The sequence below is a fragment of the Corapipo altera genome, unplaced genomic scaffold (genome assembly GCF_003945725.1).
Source record: "Corapipo altera isolate COAL_440 unplaced genomic scaffold, ASM394572v1 0, whole genome shotgun sequence".
Classification (NCBI taxonomy): Eukaryota; Metazoa; Chordata; class Aves; order Passeriformes; family Pipridae; genus Corapipo; species Corapipo altera.
In genome coordinates, this window is record NW_020884872.1 from 80,824,500 (window position 1) to 80,842,370 (window position 17,871).

General features: G+C 41.4%; 1 protein-coding gene across 6 annotated transcripts in view; it reads left to right on the top strand.

The window, feature by feature from the left end:
- The first annotated feature begins 3,162 nt into the window (after nt 1-3,162).
- The window catches only part of SMCO4 (single-pass membrane protein with coiled-coil domains 4), a 28,125-nt gene continuing 13,416 nt past the window's right edge, over nt 3,163-17,871 (top strand). Inside the window, exon 1 of one of the 6 annotated variants that reach the window (XM_027646212.1) lies at nt 3,163-3,302. The gene's annotated coding sequence lies outside the window, so the exon portion shown is untranslated. Of the gene's footprint in view, nt 3,353-3,841; nt 3,965-14,175; nt 14,281-17,222; nt 17,354-17,871 lie in introns of those variants that run through there. The other 5 variants (XM_027645899.1, XM_027646138.1, XM_027645815.1 and 2 more) reach the window with 5 other exon arrangements.

Below are 17,871 nucleotides of genomic sequence, written 5' to 3' on the forward strand. Positions count from 1 at the left end.
TGAGCTAGAAAAGAAGGCATTCATTGTCCATCATCTCAGGTACCATTGTTAACAGGACATAAAATTTTCCGGGCCTTATCTTTCAGTACTGAAATTACTCAGAATTTGTCTTTGACTTCGTTGGCAACTGAGAAGTCTTGTAAGATGGAATTCATCTCACCCTGCTTTAAATATCTGAATCTGACCTACTTTTTATGTTTGTTTTTTTTTTCAGTAAAAGATAAATAGGTACTTTCGTGGCATATCCATCCCACCCAAAACTTGACAGATCATCTAGTCTGAGTGTTTGAAGTAACTGTATATGAGATTTCCATGTTAAGTCTCTCTATTTGACATGAGAAAAAGAAGACTGATGATGAGATTTAGGAGACGTCCCACAGAAGTATGGTATGAACAGAAAATAATGAGAACAAGAGTCCAGAGTAAATATGAAGAAAGCGTAGATCCAAAAAGAAATCAAAGAAAGGTAAGGAGTTCTTAACAGGCAAAGACACTAGCAAAACTCAGAGGTGCAACTGCACAGAGGTGGAAAGTATCTGTGGTAAGAGTGCTGTAGCTCCAGCACACATTTGAGAAAAAGAAGTCCAGAACTGCTGGAGTTTATGAAAATCACAAATCCAAAGAGTCTTGGCAAATAACATTTGTTTTTTATTATCAGGAAATGTTTTGCAAATTGGGAAAGATATAACCCGGAAGGTTTTGCCTTCCAAGTTCTCAGAGAAGGAAAAAATTCTCAAGGGAAAGGGCCTCACAGGGCCCTTGTAGGGTATTGATAACACACTGGTGTTTTGGCTATTGCTGAGCACAGCATCAGCACTGTGACATTCCTTCCTCAATCAAGGGCAAGATCCTGGGAGGGGACACAAGCAGGCCAGCTGATCCCAACTGACCAAAGGGATATTCCATACCATATGACCTCAGCTCAGATACAAAAGCTAAGGCAAGGAGCAGGAAGGCAGGTATTCACTGTCTCCAATGGCTGCCTGCTGAGAAACCATCATGTGTACTGAAGCCCTGCTTCTCGGGAGTGGCTGACCATTGCTGCTGATTGGAAGTAGAGAATAAACCTTGTTATCTTTTGCTTTGCTTTCGCGTGTGCAAGCTTCCGCTTTGCTTTTGCTTCAACTAAACTGTCTTATCCCAATCCACAAGTTGTTTTCCATCTTACTCTCTCCCCTGTCCTGCTGGGAAAGGTAGTGATAGAGTGGCTGGGTGGGCACCTGGCATCCAGCCAAGGTCAACCCACCACAGTTTATTAAAGAACAGTCCAGTGTCTTAAATGTGCACCAAACCTGCAGGTGTTCTGCAGACTCCACTGCTGCAATCAATACTCCAAAGAGCCCTATTTTTCTTGGACAAGAAACATACATATATCTGACATTTGAGGAAGCCAGGTGAATAAATCAATAGCTAAAAAAAATGCACTTAATCATATCTATTCTGGACAGATGCAGATTGGAAAATCCTATATGGCCCACGTACTGCCTTCTGCTTAAAGCTTAGAAATGAATTTGTGTTTCCTAAATGGCAACATCCTGTTGCTGAGCGTCACTGAAGCTGGAGTGATCAGTAGTAATCAACTGTGTGCCAGCTTGCATTAGACAGATCTGTTGCTCAAACTTAAATTCAGGTATAGTTTGTTACTGGAGAATTTTAGCATACATACATAACTTAATAGCCAACAAATTACGTACTTTGTAAGTTTAGCAGCTTTACCGGAATATGTAGCAAAGATTCACACATTCATTTTAAATCTACTTGGCTGCATTTTCTTACCTAGAGTCAGCCCAAGGAGGAATTTAATATATACACAGAATTTATCTTTCCTTAATGGTTTTAATCGGTGACCATTACTGGACATTTCTCATGGTGCTGCAAGTGATCATTAAACATACATAATAGCCCTACTAAATGAGCAGATAGCTCTAATGCCAACATTTTCTGCATTCAAAGGTACATTTGTGCATGGAATGGCTGGTATGCTTAAAGGTGCACCTTTACTTGACATTACTTCATAAAGCCCTTTGAGATAACCAGAGTGCGAGAGATGTTTTAGAAAAACACGGTTTTATTTCTTCTCTGCTTTAGCCCTCAGCGATTCAGCATTATTTGAACATCAGCAACAGCAGTTCTTTACGACTTCAAAGTCAGATTCTAACCTCAGATTGGCAGTGCACCTCAAGATTAAAAATCTGCCCAGCACTGTAAGAAATGGATGTTTTCAGCAGAAAGAAGAGAATAGGAGTTAACAACACTACAGTCTAATATCACTCAATTACAAGGTATATTAAGGCTACACTAAGGTGCCTGTCATGAACACTCTCGCAGGAAACACTTAAAGGATGAAAACCACTAGGCTTGGAAACAGTTTTGTAGCTATTATTAACCTGGAAGAAGGGTGAGATTCCTATCAACTGACCTTTTCAGTGAAAACCTATGTGTCAGGCACTCTGCAACCATGAAGCCCAAGTAATGTCTTTTATTTTCAAAATGTGTAATCCTGACGAGAAGAAAATGCAAATAGATGTCTGAGGTCTTCTATTTTTCTACCAGTTACAGCTACTGTCTGTTTTAGAAACACAGTGAGATTTTTCTCCTAAGTAAGAAAGCAGAGTGTCTCTGGTGGAGTGAGCCTGAACTGGGAAGCAGCTGCAGGTGTTTTGAGGTCTTGCTGGTACAGAGGTAAGAGCAATTCAGGCTGCATTCCACGGGGCTCCTCAGCAAGTCCCTGTTCCTGGAGGCCTGCTCTCCATTTTTATTTTAGGCCCATTATCGCAGACTGATCAACTCAACAGGCGCTTCCCTCCTGCTGATACTGCAAGAAGGCAACCTCTGTGATGTCACCTTATTTTGGCATCCTCCTTTTTAACCTCTCTAACCCCTCCTGCGCGCCTGCCCCGCACGGCCAGCGGCCCGACACCTGAGGGGACCGGGCGTGACTCGCAAAGCTCCCAGGCCAGCAGCGCTTCCCTCCAGGAGAACCTGTCGCCGCGCTACCCGGGCGTGCGGCGGGGCCGGGGCGCGGCTGGGGGCCGGCGGGTCCCTCGGCGTGCGGCAGAGGGCGCCCCGCGTTCCGCAGAGCGGGGCCGGGAGGAGCCTCTGGCGCGGCCGGGGAGGGACGGAGGGAGGGCTGGAGCTGCCACGTCCTCGGCGCCGAGCGGCGGGCGGGGAGCGCCAGCCCGCGCCTCCAGCCCCACGTGTGGCGGCGGAGCGGGGAAGTTGCCGGCGGCCGGCGCTGCGGAGTCTGCCCCTCTCCCGCCGCTGCCCGTCCCTCCCCGTCCCTCGGGCGAGCGCAACTCCAAGTAAGGGCGCGCGACGGCCCCGCTCCCGCCCGCTGTCCCGGGAGAGGCCGGTGGGTGCGGGAGGCGCTGGGAAGGGGGCGGCGGGGAGCGCTGTGACGGGGCGCGGGTCGAGCCCGCGGTGTCCCGGGGGAGCCGCGGGGCAGCGGGCTCTGCTCCAAGGCGGGACAACTTCCCGCGGACTTTGGCTCCGAGCGCTCCGTCCCGGCGGCCGGGGCGTCGCGGTTAAGCCCGGAAAGTTTTGGAAGGCGGCGGGCGGGCTGGGTGCCGCGGCGAAGAGCCGGGAGCCAGCCTGGCTCGGCGCAGGCGGGCGGGAGCCGCCGCCGGGCCACGCTGCTGAGCCCCCGAGCAGAACCGCTGAGAGGTTAACGAGGAAAGTAGCTGTTCAGATGACTCATAGAAGACTTTCGGGATTTGTGTGGTTTTGCCTTTTTTTTTTTTTTTTTTAATATACCTAATTTCGGTTCCCAGTCGCGAGTACAGTTGTGCCGGGAAACGACTGAGACCTGTGTTTAAGCAGCGTGTTGGGAAAAAAAAAAAATTTCAGGAAAGCATTAAAAGGTGACCCAGGATAGAATCAAAACAATCTGTTCTGATTGTAAAAACGTGGGGTTTGTATCTTCTTTGTGCGTGTTTTGTCCCTGCGATGAGCTGACGTGAGTTCGGTGCGTAGTTTTGTGGTTCTCTTTATTGTTGGTTACCTTAAAAAAATTTATTTTCTGCTGTTTATAAGTAGATAATGGTTCATAGTTTTATTTTCTCTACTGCTTTAAATTTTCTCGTGTCACAGAGATTTACATTCTGTGGTTCCTGTCCTGCCTGAAATTTGTATATTTTTATCGATCCGTGCAGTACCACCCTGGGCCGGACCTCTTGGGATATCTGTATTTCTCTCAGTTTTGAAAATCTGATTGTCAATTATTTTTAGGTTTGTTCAGAATTTCCTCCTTCAAATGAACTAGAAGTCTTATAGGAATTCCCTGATGCCCTGTTAAAAAAAAAGTGAAATGAGTTTCTCATTGGTACATTTTTAATAACTTTTTGCTCTCCCTCACTCTCTTAATTGCCTTTTAGTGGCCTATTTATAACATACAGGTCTCCTAAATTGAAGCTAAGAAGAAAACTGACTTTAGATTGTTTTTAATTGTTGTTGATTTTACTGATTGGTGTCAGAAAAAAGAACTGCTCCTTGTCACAGCAATTTTAGCCCCTAGTTTCCCTCATACTTGGTGGGAAACATAGAAAGGATACCTACCAACAGGAATTTTGGGTACAGCTGTCAAATACCCCCAATATTTTGGGAGAGGTAGGAACTACCTGTTTCTTTATTGCTTTTTCCAGCGTGGACTTGCACAGGTCTCTGTTCTGCTTTTTGAGAGGGTTTTTGGTGGAGCTCTTGGCTCTAAAGGCATGGTGGCTCAGAACAGCGTGGACAGCACTGGCAGACATACAGAAATAAAGACAAACCATTAGCAGAGCTGGGCATTTTCAGGTGCTGCCAGAGTGGACATTGGAAAGCTCTCCTAGGGAGTCCTTAACACACATAACACGCTTTTGCGATGTGATTGGTGTTCTCAGACTGATGGGTCTGCTTTGTGTGAGACGTAAGATGTTTAGTAGTGGCCGCATGTCCACACCTGTTTGTAGAACACTATCAGAGCTTTGTATCTACCCCAGAGCATCAGACACAGGTGGAAGTTGGCCTGTGTGAGGTGACAACCCTCCATCGTGCTCCCTAGCTGATCACGGGCTCCTCGCTGCTTGTTTGGATGTGTGCGTGCGGTAATAGTGTGAGAGAGGACTATATGCTCACTGGTTGCTGCTATGTCCATATGCTAGCAAAATAACTTCAATATGTTTTGAAAAATCAAATAATGTTTTTTCATGCATTAAATGAAAAGGGTAATGCTTTTGCATATATATAAGATATACATCCTGATTAGGTGATAGGACCTATGTTCTTATTGGATGGTAGCTAAACTATACACTAAATCTTTGATCGTGGCAATGTAATGCAGTTTCCTTGTTTGGTTTTGTTACAAATTTTCCTCCTTCATTGTCTTTCTCCTTTGCCTGTCACCTTGAAGCTCAGCAAGGCTTGTCCTGGTGGTGGGGGTCCCACCAAGAAGCAGTGGTGAAGAGATGATGAAGGAATTTCTCCGTGAGGAGTCACAGGAGTCCAGATTGAGCAGGCAGCACTGCTGTCTTAGGGACCGCACTCAGAGAGAGATACATTGATCTTTTACAGTAGTATCAGGGTTTGAGGAAACTGACCACTAATTCTCTCTCCTGAACTGGGCTGGGTTTTGCTTGTACAGCTACACCTGTGCTCCAGCTACTCCCAAAGCCATCTGAGCCCTTCAAGAATGGATCTGGCATCTCTTGATTCAGCTGCTTTGGTACAGGTGCTCCATAATAAAATGATCTTTATTTCTGTACTAATATCTCCATCATGGATTGAAAGAAACATATATGGGTGGATTGATGTCTTATGGGTGGATTGTTGTCCATGATGTGCAGTTTGTGTTGCATGCCAGTATGGATTTCTCTAGTTTTTGACTGATTATGGAAATCCTGTCATGCTTGGAGAAATGTCCAACAAAGAGATCTTGACTGTTGTCTTCTCTGGAGATTTCCCCAGGGCTGATTGCTGTACAGGGCCACCAGAGCAATGGCAGGGCTGTAAGACCACAAGTTCTGTAACCAGGTGAGGTTATTCTTCACAGGGTGAGAGATCCTGAGTGGTCTCCATGACTGTGTTGTTTTACGTGTCTGCCTTTTTGGTTTTTGGTTGGTTTGTTTTGTTTGTTTGTTTTTTTAATTATAGCAGTAACAGCTTTAGAGTAAGTGCTCCATAAAACTGAGAAGTTACCTTTGTTTTTGCTCATTATGGGAAAGAGTTATGTTAACAGATGTAGGCTCTGTGAGGATTTGCTGAGCTCTTAATCCTGTTTGTGGCTAATAGGCCATGCTAATGTGGAAGGGCATCTCTTTCAGTATATAAAGGTCTTAACTGCTCCCTACCTTATGGAAACATGGTTTTAAAATGCTCTAATTGTCTTAGCAGTAGTGACAGGCCATGAATTCATAGATGTAAAACCCTGCCTTTTTTTTTTTTTTTTTTTTTTAGATGGAGAGAGATATTTTTATTTGTTAAGACAAACCCTAAAATAATTGCTGTAGGCAACAGAGGAACCAGGCTTTGTATATTGAGTGGGGCAAACAGCCAGAGGTCAGGTATTTGAGTCCTTTAGGCACACGTGTATCCTGAGGGGATGAGAATGTGTGTTGGTATTCTCTTTGTTGTCTTTTGCCCTATCACTGGTTTAATTTCAGGGTTGTTTAGGTTTGGTGGGGTTTTTTTGTTTGTTTTCATCCTTCTTTGTTTTTTGTCTTGTACACCAGTTTTAGGTGCAGAGAAGTTAGTCACTTCTTTCTCTCTTAAATGTCCAAGCTCTGCGCTTTTGGATGTCAATGTACCCAGAAGTTTCTGTTGCCTGTTGTCATTAGAAATGTTGTAGAATTTCTCAAAATATAGGGCATGCCCTATCAAAGTACTAAAGTTCTGAAAATGCAAGTGTAATTTTAAGTATATTAGCAACTTGACAGAGACTTATCTTTCTAGTCCATCAACATGCTGGTCAAAACTTAATCTAAATAAGATAGTGTGCAGTGACAGGACTTTCCACTGCAGTTTCATGTGTTTGTACAAAACACCGCTTTCCACCCTGTGTAAATGTATGCTATTTAAATAGCTACTTCATTGATGGGGGCTACATTCTTGGGGGTCAAAGGAGTTACATTGTGTAGTTTTGTGCTGAGATGCTTTGTGGACAAAAAGCTTCTGAGCAAAGTATCTGTTTGCCTTCCTGTTTGCTCGTATGTAGTATTAAAGGCACATGCAAGACAGAGACCATAGTTCCATGTTAACCAAGCATTCAGTGGGAGATGTTGATAAAACCAGAAACTGGAGCTGGGCTTCTAGATGGAACATGGAGGGTAAGTGATTTGTGACACTGACTTGCAGTATGCAAGACACTTGATTTTTGGGTTTCTTTTGAGTGGAGGTTGCTAACAGTGCTGCAACACTTCTATTTGCCTCTGTCTATAGCAGCTGCAAGGGAAGGCTGCTTCCAAGACCATAATGCATTCTCTACTGGGCTTATAAAAATGAGACAGTAATACAGAAATTCAGTGAAAGTGTCAACCTTGAGGAATTTTTTTTTCTTTAAATAGGTAGTAACAATAAGGGTGGGCTTCTCTCAGTCTTCTGCAGGTGCCTGTGGACCTGGAGGTAAACAGATTTAGAAAAGGAGTCTGACTGCATGCAGACTGGGTAGGTTCTGAGCCACTCAGGTGGGTATTGACTTTCTGCTTTATAGCAGAAGGTCAAAGGAGACAAGTGTACAAGGTTTTGCGAAATGGCCAAATGTGTGGTAGCAGGAATGCTGAAACTTACTTTGGACTTACTAAAGCCTGTGAACCAGGATAGAACGTGAACTCGTGCCCTAAGCCTTAGTGCCAGCTTGGCTCTTATCCGATCCCTTTCATGATTTTTATTTTATCTTGTTTGGATTGCACATTTTCCATTAGACTTTTCTCATTATACTTTTCTTTGCACTGTAGGTATCTGTATTTTTCTTTCCTATTTATGCCCAACTGTTCTTTGTCAGTTTGTCTTATTTTATTTTTAATTGCATTGTTAGATTTTTCTCCTGTGCACCCCCCATGTTGTTCACATTCGTTCATCCTTTATTCATCTTCTTATGTTTTCCGCCTTTTAACTCTTATCCTTAGAGGAACCAGTTTTACACTTGGACACCAACCCTTTCGTATTGATTGCCAGCTGCTTTTATTGAAACTAATTTGCATTCTCTGCTCTTATTGTGCTAGACAGAGGACTAGTGATTTTGAGTAAAGCTCTTTCCTGAAAGACTTTGCTCAGAAATTGTCTCTGTATTTCACAAAAAGAGTGGAAAATAAAGAGTAGCATCAGTGCAAAAGCTGCTTCTGCCTAAACCAATGTGTTTGTGTCTGTGTCACAGAAAGAGTAGAAATGTGGCCTGCTCTGCTGCAGGCACAAATGACTTCTCCAGGCTGAAATGAGCTGGTGTGGTGAGGGGAGTGCAGAATGACGTGGCCTTGTATTTACTTACGTGGGCAACCCTTAGACTCTGGCAGTAACAAATCCAATCCATTTTGACTGTGACTGTGTACTGCCTTGGTACTTTTGTTTATAAACACTTATGTAGCTGTGATTTTTTTTTTTTCTACAGACAGGTCAAAAAAAAGCTACGAATAGTAAAGATGTACTACAGTTAAAGAGTTGAAGAGCTGTGGTTGCGTGATGGTAAACTTGGGGTGGGGGAAAGAGTTAAATTAGAGGAGGTGACTGGAGAGACTTTAAGACTGGAAGTACCATCTGCCTTCAGATAGGCTCTTTCAATGAGTCTCTAATAAGGCTCCTCGAGCCTTACTAATTGCTAAGTATAAAACCCTTGTGTTTGGGTCATGTTGATTTTGGGCTTTGTATCGTGGTAGAGCTGTGGATAATCATGACTTGGATGTACCTGTACCAAACCTCAGGATGTATATCCCATCTCCTTCTCAGACTGCTTTGGGTTTGTAAATTGGTCTCACTGCTTTTTCACCCAATGTCTGTTTGATTTTGTCTGACACCTTGGCTTTGTTTGTATATTTAGAAAGGAGTTCTCTGACCATGGTACAGTGCTTAGTATCAGGTCTGGAGGGGAGGTGTGTTACATAAATTTGTTATTAAAACTCATTGAAGTGTTTTGCCTCTCAAATGTTTATTCTTAGCATGGCTGCTTACTGGTAATTATGTGTCAATAGCATTGTTGCATCATGAAAGATCTTGTACTTTGACACTCAGCTAGACGGATAACAAAGAGCAGGATACAGCTTTTAGTTATAAAAATGCACTCTCAAGCACAGCTTAGGTACATGGCTGTCATGATACAAATAAGATGGAAGATCCCAGAGCCTTTTATTGAACGTTACTGGTGCCAGTATAAAATATGGCTCTGAGCTTGCAGTTATGCCACAGAAGGGTTCAGGAAATTCACCTCTGGTTGCTTGTTTTTGCAAATTTAGGTCTGCTTGGACAAACTAGTACACTTGCTGTGCTGAGTCTGGCCAACAACTCAACCTTCACAATGCAGCCTACTTTGAATAGAGGAACGTACAGTTAAACTCCAGAGTAGTTTAGGACAGAAACTAAGGATCAACGTGTGTGTCTGAAGAGGCTTGAGAGGTTTCGGTGTTGATGCTGCACAGCATCAGAAACACTCAAGTTTACTGAAAGGAGAGGCTTGTAGTTATACTATTATAATCTATGAAGTATGTTTGAAGGCTTGGAGACTTGGAGTTGTGATGAAGTACTTTAGCATAGAGGAAAAATCTGCATGTCAACTTTTTGCCTTAATGTTAGAGTTTGATGCCACTATTCAGAAGTCCTGCTGCTGCTTCTTGCTGCTGAATTATTATTTCAGTCTGCAGAGCTAGCAGTTTCCCTCCATTGTTTAAGTCCTACAGTTGTAAGAGAAATATTTAACAGTACAGGAAACTGTCTGTAGAAGTAAGATTTGATCTGAAATCTGATTGCCTGAACTATTGCTAAGTCTTTTATATTTCTAAAAATTGAAAGTGACTTAGTTCTTTCTGTTCATAATTTATTTAGGATGTTGAACTCATTGTACAGTAATCTCCAACAAACACACTTTTGTTTTGCTTTTAAATTGCTTTATAAAGTGAGGAAGAGAAACAGAAATATTTGTATAAAATAATTTTATTGTTTTTTTTCCCATGTCTACCAGCGATAGCACTGCCTTCCTGCATGGGAGAAAGTGAGACCTTTCTGTTTTGTTTCCAAACAGAACAAAATGTAGAAGCCAATAGAAGTAGAATCCATTCGACTTTTCAAATGGTTGCCTTTGTTAATAACAGAAAGTTATTAAATTTAACATGTGCTTAATGGCAGAGTAAGGGGAGTTCCAAACACCCAAAGAAAACTGTAGGAATAAATCTTTGGAGCAAATTCAGTAACAAATAGAAATATTCAAGTTGGTCTGTATATCTTAACATTGATTTCCTCCTGGACTAATTGTGCCCCTCCTAACACAAAAAGGGTACAGCTATACTGTGCCTTGCAGACTGACTGACGCTTCTTTGCCCACTCTTTCAAATAATTAGAGAGGAGTAGGATCTTGTCTGTAACCCTTCGAGCTTTATTTCGGTGCTGTACTCAGTGTAAAATGCAGTATTGAGAGACTGGCCTTCTTTAGCACAGGCACAGCATCTGGAGCTGGTTTGCATCTCATCCCCTCTGAACAGGAGTGAGGAAGTTTGGGTCTGCCTGTGGTGTTCCACCCTCTCATACCCCATGACTGGTTCTGGTAAATCAAAGCTGTTGACAGCTGGCTTAGCTATTTTTTCATGTTTTTCCTTTGGAACTTGATGATCTTTCAGGTCCTCCAACCCAAACCAATCTATGATTCTCTGTATATGTTCCTGGGATGCCCAAATGCCTGAGGTCAATCCTAGCTGTCCTTTGTGACTAAAAACTTCAGTGGGGTTTGGTGAGGGCTGCGGTTTCTTTGGGATGGGCTTTTTTGAGAGTTGTTTTTTTTGTTTGGTGTTGGGTTTTTTGTTTGTTTGGTGGGTTTTTTGGTTGGTTTGGGATGTTTTGGGGGTTTTTATAAGAAGGTACCAGTGCAGTTGGTGCTAAGCTTTTAACTTCTAAATATGTTTTGGCAAAGATTATTTTTGGTTCCCTCCCCCCCCCCCAGTGCCTCTCAGAATAGTGAAAAGAACCCACTGGTCCCTAAAGCTTTCCTACTTAATGCACTTCCTTGACCTTTTCAACTACTTTGTGCTTTTGCAAGGATATAAACCTGGATATTTTACATATCCCATGTTACTGAACTAAATGACAAATTTGGGGTTTTGAGAGATAGGAGCTTTGATGATAAATGCATTTTTTTCCCCCGTATAACTTTATCTGTATTCTCTGTGCTGGGCACTCCTGAAGGAGAGATTCAGTGTGAAGAGAGGTCTTCTGACAGTTTTGCCCTTAGCAACCCTTAGAAGCACAGGAGAGGAAGAATTAAAGGAAGGAGCTGCAGTGTGCAAAGTCTGAAGAATTAACATCAGTCCCTTTTTCATATAAAGGAAGGAAAGAGTTGACTGGAGGAAGGAATCTTTCCTGTGGTGCTGGTAGAGAAGCACAGACAGTATTTGAGAGCCAGATAAGACCTCAGAAGCAACAGAAGTGTATTACACTGCAGAAGCTTTCTGGGTTGTGATCAGTGTTCTAAAATACAGTCTAAGAAACAGTCAACAAAATACATTTCCCAGGGGTTGAAAAGACTTCCAGTTAGTGAGTCCTGTTCAACTGCATGTATTTGATAATCCCCATATAATGCAATTCAAAAGTATTCTTAAGCTTAACCTTATTTTAATTAAAAAGAGCATCATGGCAGAATATTCCACATTGCATGTTTGTTGAACAGCATATACTGTCTGGACAAATGACTGAAAACTTTGCCACATGGTTTTTATTTGTTGCTATATTTCATGCCAAATTCTATTTGTTGCTGGGGTTTTTTTCTTATTAAATGAATGGGTATGAACCTTTTGCTGAATATTTCTGTCCCATGAATGTTTTTACTCATTGTGTGAAAACATATGATGCTGTGTTACCAAAACAGAAAAAAAATCAGGTTGTAGGTATATATTGTAATGTCATTGGCATTTTTTTCCCTGTAAGCATTACATTAGATGCCAAAGGTATGTTAAGCTTGAGAAGGGATATAGTTGCTTTCCAAAATAAATGCTATTTATGAAAGTTTATTTCAAGTTGTCTATAGGAGAGTGAACATGCAAGCAATAGGGTATATAATGTTTTCTTTGTAACATACCTTTGGTAAATGTATTTTTGAAGGCTGGTAATCTGTTTCCTGCCTAGGAAACCAAGGAAGTCAAAGAGAAAAGGAGATTATGGACATATCTGTTATTCAGTGCTGTGTTGTTTCTCTGACTTCCATCTCTTGCACAGTTGTAAGCTCTGCAGGAAAGGGATATGCAACTTGTGTTGAAAACTTTTAGATTTCCTGTTTCTCTGAGCAAGTAGGTTTCTGGCTGAGCAAGTTAACTTTTACTGCTGGGCCATCTCTCCGTATTTTCCCTTGCCCTGGAAAATTTGTGGTCTACACTGTTCCTGACCACCCTGCATAGTTAGCAATCCCTCCAGTCTCACAATGCCAGCAGTGTAGCGGCACCAGCTCTATACAAGTCCCTTTGAATTCTGCTCAGTTGTATTTCCTGTGAATAAAGTGTTGCTGTTTTAGAATTCCAGGGAGCCCTGAATATAAACGTATCAATTATGTGTCAACACAACAGCATCTGTCGTTGAAATTGGGTATCATTTATTTGGCATCAGCATAGCAAAGATTTGGCTGACAGCCAGAGTGAAATATTCCAGCAGAAACTGCTGCAACAGGAGCCATCTCTGAAGTAATTCTGTGAAATTCAGGTGCTCTAACACAGTATTTTAATATATTTGTAAGACATTAGGGACCTTAAGCAAAAAGCCTTTCATGTTGCACATTCTTGCCTGCTGTTATTTCTTTTTCATGGCTAATTTTTTTTTATTGTTCCTGCTCTCTGAAGAAATACATGCAAGGTTCTAGGATGTATATATCCCACAAATAAATATCCTTTTTTGACTTTCCATTTCTTATTTCAACATAGTTTGCATAAAAATTCCAAATGATTGCAGGTGATGCCTGCTTTAGGGAAACTTTGCTTAACTATGAAAGAGGCAAGGCTTTCAAAATAGGAGCATAAGAAATTGTCCCTTTCCTTGTAAAAGATATACAGTTTGCAATTTTTAATTAATAATTTAGTCTCTCTCATCTTCCTTGCTTTTTCTTAAATTTGTTCATAGATCTAAGTAGGTTTCACATTCCTAAAGATGTGAGTGAAAACAGTATTTACATAACTGAGTAAATATTTTACAGTACCTGTGGGAAATGGGGAACTGGGATCACTTTGGTCTTATAGATGATCCTTATTATACTTGAAGGAGGGGAAGAGATAAGTCTTTGATTAATGATATAGCTTGTAATAGTTAGCTAGTTGATTCTAATACCTTTTAAAAAATGAAAACAGGAGCATCAGAGTTAGAAAGACAAACTCGGGATCATGTAACATATCCAAATGTTTACCTTCTACCTTTTTATTGACTCTGGGCTACAATCAGTCCCCATCCCTTCATCAAATTAAAGTTTCTCACTTGTGTGCTAAAAAAACCTCCTTTCTAGGAAAGCTTTAAGAACAATACAGAGATAAGAGTAGTTGGAAGAAAATACACATTGGATTTTAAGTGCTGGAGGAAAAGCTTGTAAAATAAAGATGAACTGCTTAATTTTAAAGTTTTTAGGGGTTTTTTGTGTGTTCCTTCCTCTTACCTGAGGTTTGAAGTCCTGTGGAAGTTCAATGTCTCTCAGAGGGGAGAGAACAATGAAAGGGAGGTCGGTCCATCATATTGTCTGCATTTTAAATGAGTTGGTTTCTCTTTGGGCAGAAAAGAAATAGTAAATTTAGATTAGCTCTTAACTTCTTACTCTCAAAAGAAATCACAAATCTAGAGTTAAGTAATGAAACCTCTTTAGGAAAATCAATGTTACCTTTATCCGAGCTCAATTTATTCAAGAGGTCAGCTTTGTTGGCTGCCCTGGCATATCTTGAATTTAATGATTAACCTCTTAATGACTGTTCATGTAACTTCCATCCGGTATTTTATATAAGCATAAGCCAAGGTGATAATAGAATGCTTTAGTAGAATGGTGTGTGCTATTCAGGGGAAAATCTCTTTCCAAATCCTATATGCAGAATGCATCAGCCCCAGTGAAACTGAGAGAAGCCCATTAAGAAATCCGATAAGCTGTCTGCTCTCTAGGTGAGTTAAAATCTCTGTCCAGTGTGGTAATCAGTGATGTCTAACTGGTGGCTTATCTGGTAATGGTGCTGTCGCCTTTTATAGAGGCACCTTCCCTTGCAGTTCCGCCAGGCATGGGTATTCATTTCAACCACGTACAACACTGAGTGTCAAAGTGAGACCCTGTAATAAATTTTAAAATCCTCTTCAGAGCTGAAGCCAGCACCGTCTTGTTCTGTTGTGTCGCCCTTCGTTTCAGCAGGTTTCCTTGTGAGATCTCTCTAAGTGCTATGTATGCGGCAGCAGGCGAGAGGAGGGAGAGTGGGCTTTCTGTGAAAGCAGCACGGAAAAGTGCAGCATTAGGTTCAAGTTTCAACGTAATGTCAAGTGCTAGTCAGTGGGCTTGCTCCAGTGGTAATTTTCTGCAGGTAAAAAAAAAAAGAAACATATAGTTTTGGGAAGTAAATATCAAAAATACTTCAGAAGTAGCTTTAGTTAATGTAATAGCCTGTAAAGTCTAAATCATTTTCCTGTTAAAATGGAGAAGGTGAGGAAGAGTAATTCTAATGTCAGTAGTCCTTTATGTATTTATCTCCATAAAATATAGACCTGGTGTCCTTTCCATATCCATAGAAGTTCATGCCCATGGAGAGACCTGGTGGAAACCTGTGGAACTCTGCAGTAGCAACTGAGACAAGTTGCCAAATGGGAACTGAACTTTTCATCAGCTCTTGCCATATGAATATAGTCCTCTGTCTTTTGAAGGTGTCATCTGTTGGTAGTTGCTTCCCATCAGTGTTTGTTCATCTTCCTTCTTTCCTTTCACTCAAAGAGGGGGAATTTTGAATGCAGCTGTTACGATGGTTGGAGGTTTTTTTAATTTTTATATGCTTTTTGCTTGTGGGTTCCAGCAAGTTAGTTAGCATTAGCCATGCTTTGTACCTTATTTTGTATTTCATTCTAAACTTGCTATTGTGAAAGATATTAATATTGTATCATTTCTGTCTAGAGGTTTATGAAAAACTCTGACCTGTTGTTAGCATCCCCAGTTGACTGAAACTTCAGCGTACCCTCAAGGAAAGTGAGATGATAGATATGGTACAGCACAGTAGATAAAAGGTTATGCTTCTCTCTTCCCTTTTTCAAAAATCTGCTTTCTGGTTGTAATTCTGGTTTCAAGTCTTGGATAATTTGTGAAAAGAAATCTCACTGTTGGACAGAGGGGTAAGCAATGGCTGATGGCCTATATCATAGGGTGAATGAGCAAAACTTATACCTCTAGCCCTTTGTAGGAAAAAGATGGTTCTGACAATCCTTTTGGAGGTGTTGTGTATTGTCCTCTCCTCGAAACGCACAGAATGTGCTTGTTGATTCCCACAGGTTTTGGAGAGCCCATGCTATGGAGTATGGGTTCATTACACTTGGCATTATTTAGAATATTCAGGTTTTGGACTGGTTAGTAAGAGGCTCCGTGAAACCACTGTCTTGTTTTCTATCCAGATATTTGGTTTATTTACCTCTCTGTGTTGATCCTCTATCCCTCTTCTTAGTCTCCTCTCTTCCTCCCAGTTCAAATTAATGGCAGTTTTCGAGGAAATGAACATTTTCCTTTTCCTTTACACTTGCACCAGAACATCAAAGGACAAAATGCCACTTCTTCACTCTTAGGAGTGAAGTGCTATTTTATAGTACCCTCAGATTAAACACTGGGGTTGCTAATCTACTTCTCGCACCGTAGTTCTTGTGCTGAGGAACAGCCTGTTTGGAGCAGTGTTTGCAAAACCATTTCAGCACATCTCACTATTACCAACTCAGTACTGCAACCTTATATAAGCCAGTCTCCATCCACTTAACTTCAGAACAACTGCGGTGATTAATATTTATATAAAAGCTTTCATGTTTCCACTGCAAAATTGTCTTACTTTGAAAAGAAAAGGTGGCTTTTTCCCTGCTGGCTTCATGTGAAAAAGCTTGCAAAGGCTTTCAGCAGCACTGCAGCTGAGGCAGGCATCAGCAGAAGAACTAGGGTCGTCTTTAATTCGGTGTTTCACTTTGTGAAATTGCTTATTCCAAGAGAAATAAAACATTTACGTGTATATTAACCAATGTTTGCCAGCTCTTGGAAAAAAGCCAGTTCTCTCAGGGCCAAACAAATGCTCTGAGTGAATGAGTAATAATCTGCTATTGTCACTCCTAATTTATGGATGAGTAGATAGAGCAATGTTTGCCATTTTAAGTTGTCCTATTCACATGAAAGACTAGAAATCACGATTAGCTATCAGCTTGGATTATCGATAGCATGTCTCCTTATAGCTGATTTACTCAGTGTAGCTGTTGCAAAAGTTCAAAACCTCCCCACATGATAAAAAGTAATTGTGGAAGAAGATGAGAATACATGAAGGTTACAGAGGTTTTGGGACACTAATTTGGAAGCTACAGCCAGAGGCTGAAAGATACATGGCATATCCTCTTTATAAATGACATGTCAGGTCTCTCTGTGCCTCGTTTATTTTCTGAGGAAATTTGTATCGTCATCTCGCTTGTAATAGAAAATTAAAAATCTATGGATTCTCAAGATAATGGCTGTATTGAGCTTTTGTTGTTGATGGATAAGTAAGAGGAGGGGCATAATCCTGAGTACCTTACAATGACATTTTTCTGTGTCTCTGAGCCTTTCCATTTGCTTAATCTTTGAACAAGTGCAGTTAAAAACAGTTTTGAAAACTTTGTTTTACACATTTATGAACAGTCTTTTGTCATGAAGTTAACAGCCATCTTGGCACATTTGGGGTGAATAAAAATAGCAATGAGAAAAATGGATGTTTTTAAAGGGAACACTTAAAATCCTACCCTATGAAGCCCATATTAAATACTGCAGAGAGGCACACAGCCCCTCTGGAGTAGGAGTTTAAGGGAATGAGAGTCACTCTTGAGATTAAATTGTCCACAGAGTGTCCTGTGAAGTCTTCCATGAGATCTCCTGACTGGCTGTGGAGGAGTGTGCTATATCACACCTAAATACGTACGTAGGAGATGGATGAGAAGTAGAAACCTCAGCTGTCAGCCACTAAAAGCAAAGAAACACAGTAAAGAGGTGAGGCTGATCATTGATGTCTGTCTTCTCTGATGGATGGACTCTTCCACTTCTTTCAGTCTTTATTCCACTTCCACACAGCTTTTCTCCCATGCACTGGTTTGTCTTTCTTTTCATTTTCCTGCTTTTCTTGCATGCTGAGGGGGCTTTCCTGTGCTTTCGGTCTGGACTTTATTGTCTTGCTCACCTACTTACGCTGCATCATAACTTTCTTTTTTCCTTCCCCCCTCCCCTCATTAAACTTCCTATCTGTCATCTTGTTAAATGAAATAACAGCAAGAGCAGTTGGTGTTGATGTTGTAGATACCAGGATGTCCACAGCCCAGAGTGCAGCCATTAATACTCTGTCTGTAAGCTGTGGAAGGCTGACTCTGAAGAGATGCCTAAGGACACGATTCCTCAGCCCCTCTGAAAGGTCAGATGTAGGACTTAACTTCTGTACTGTGCAGCCTTAGCTGTCACTTGGTGTTCACAAGCACTTTGATAAGATTAAAAACTAATATGTCCCTGTTTTGAGA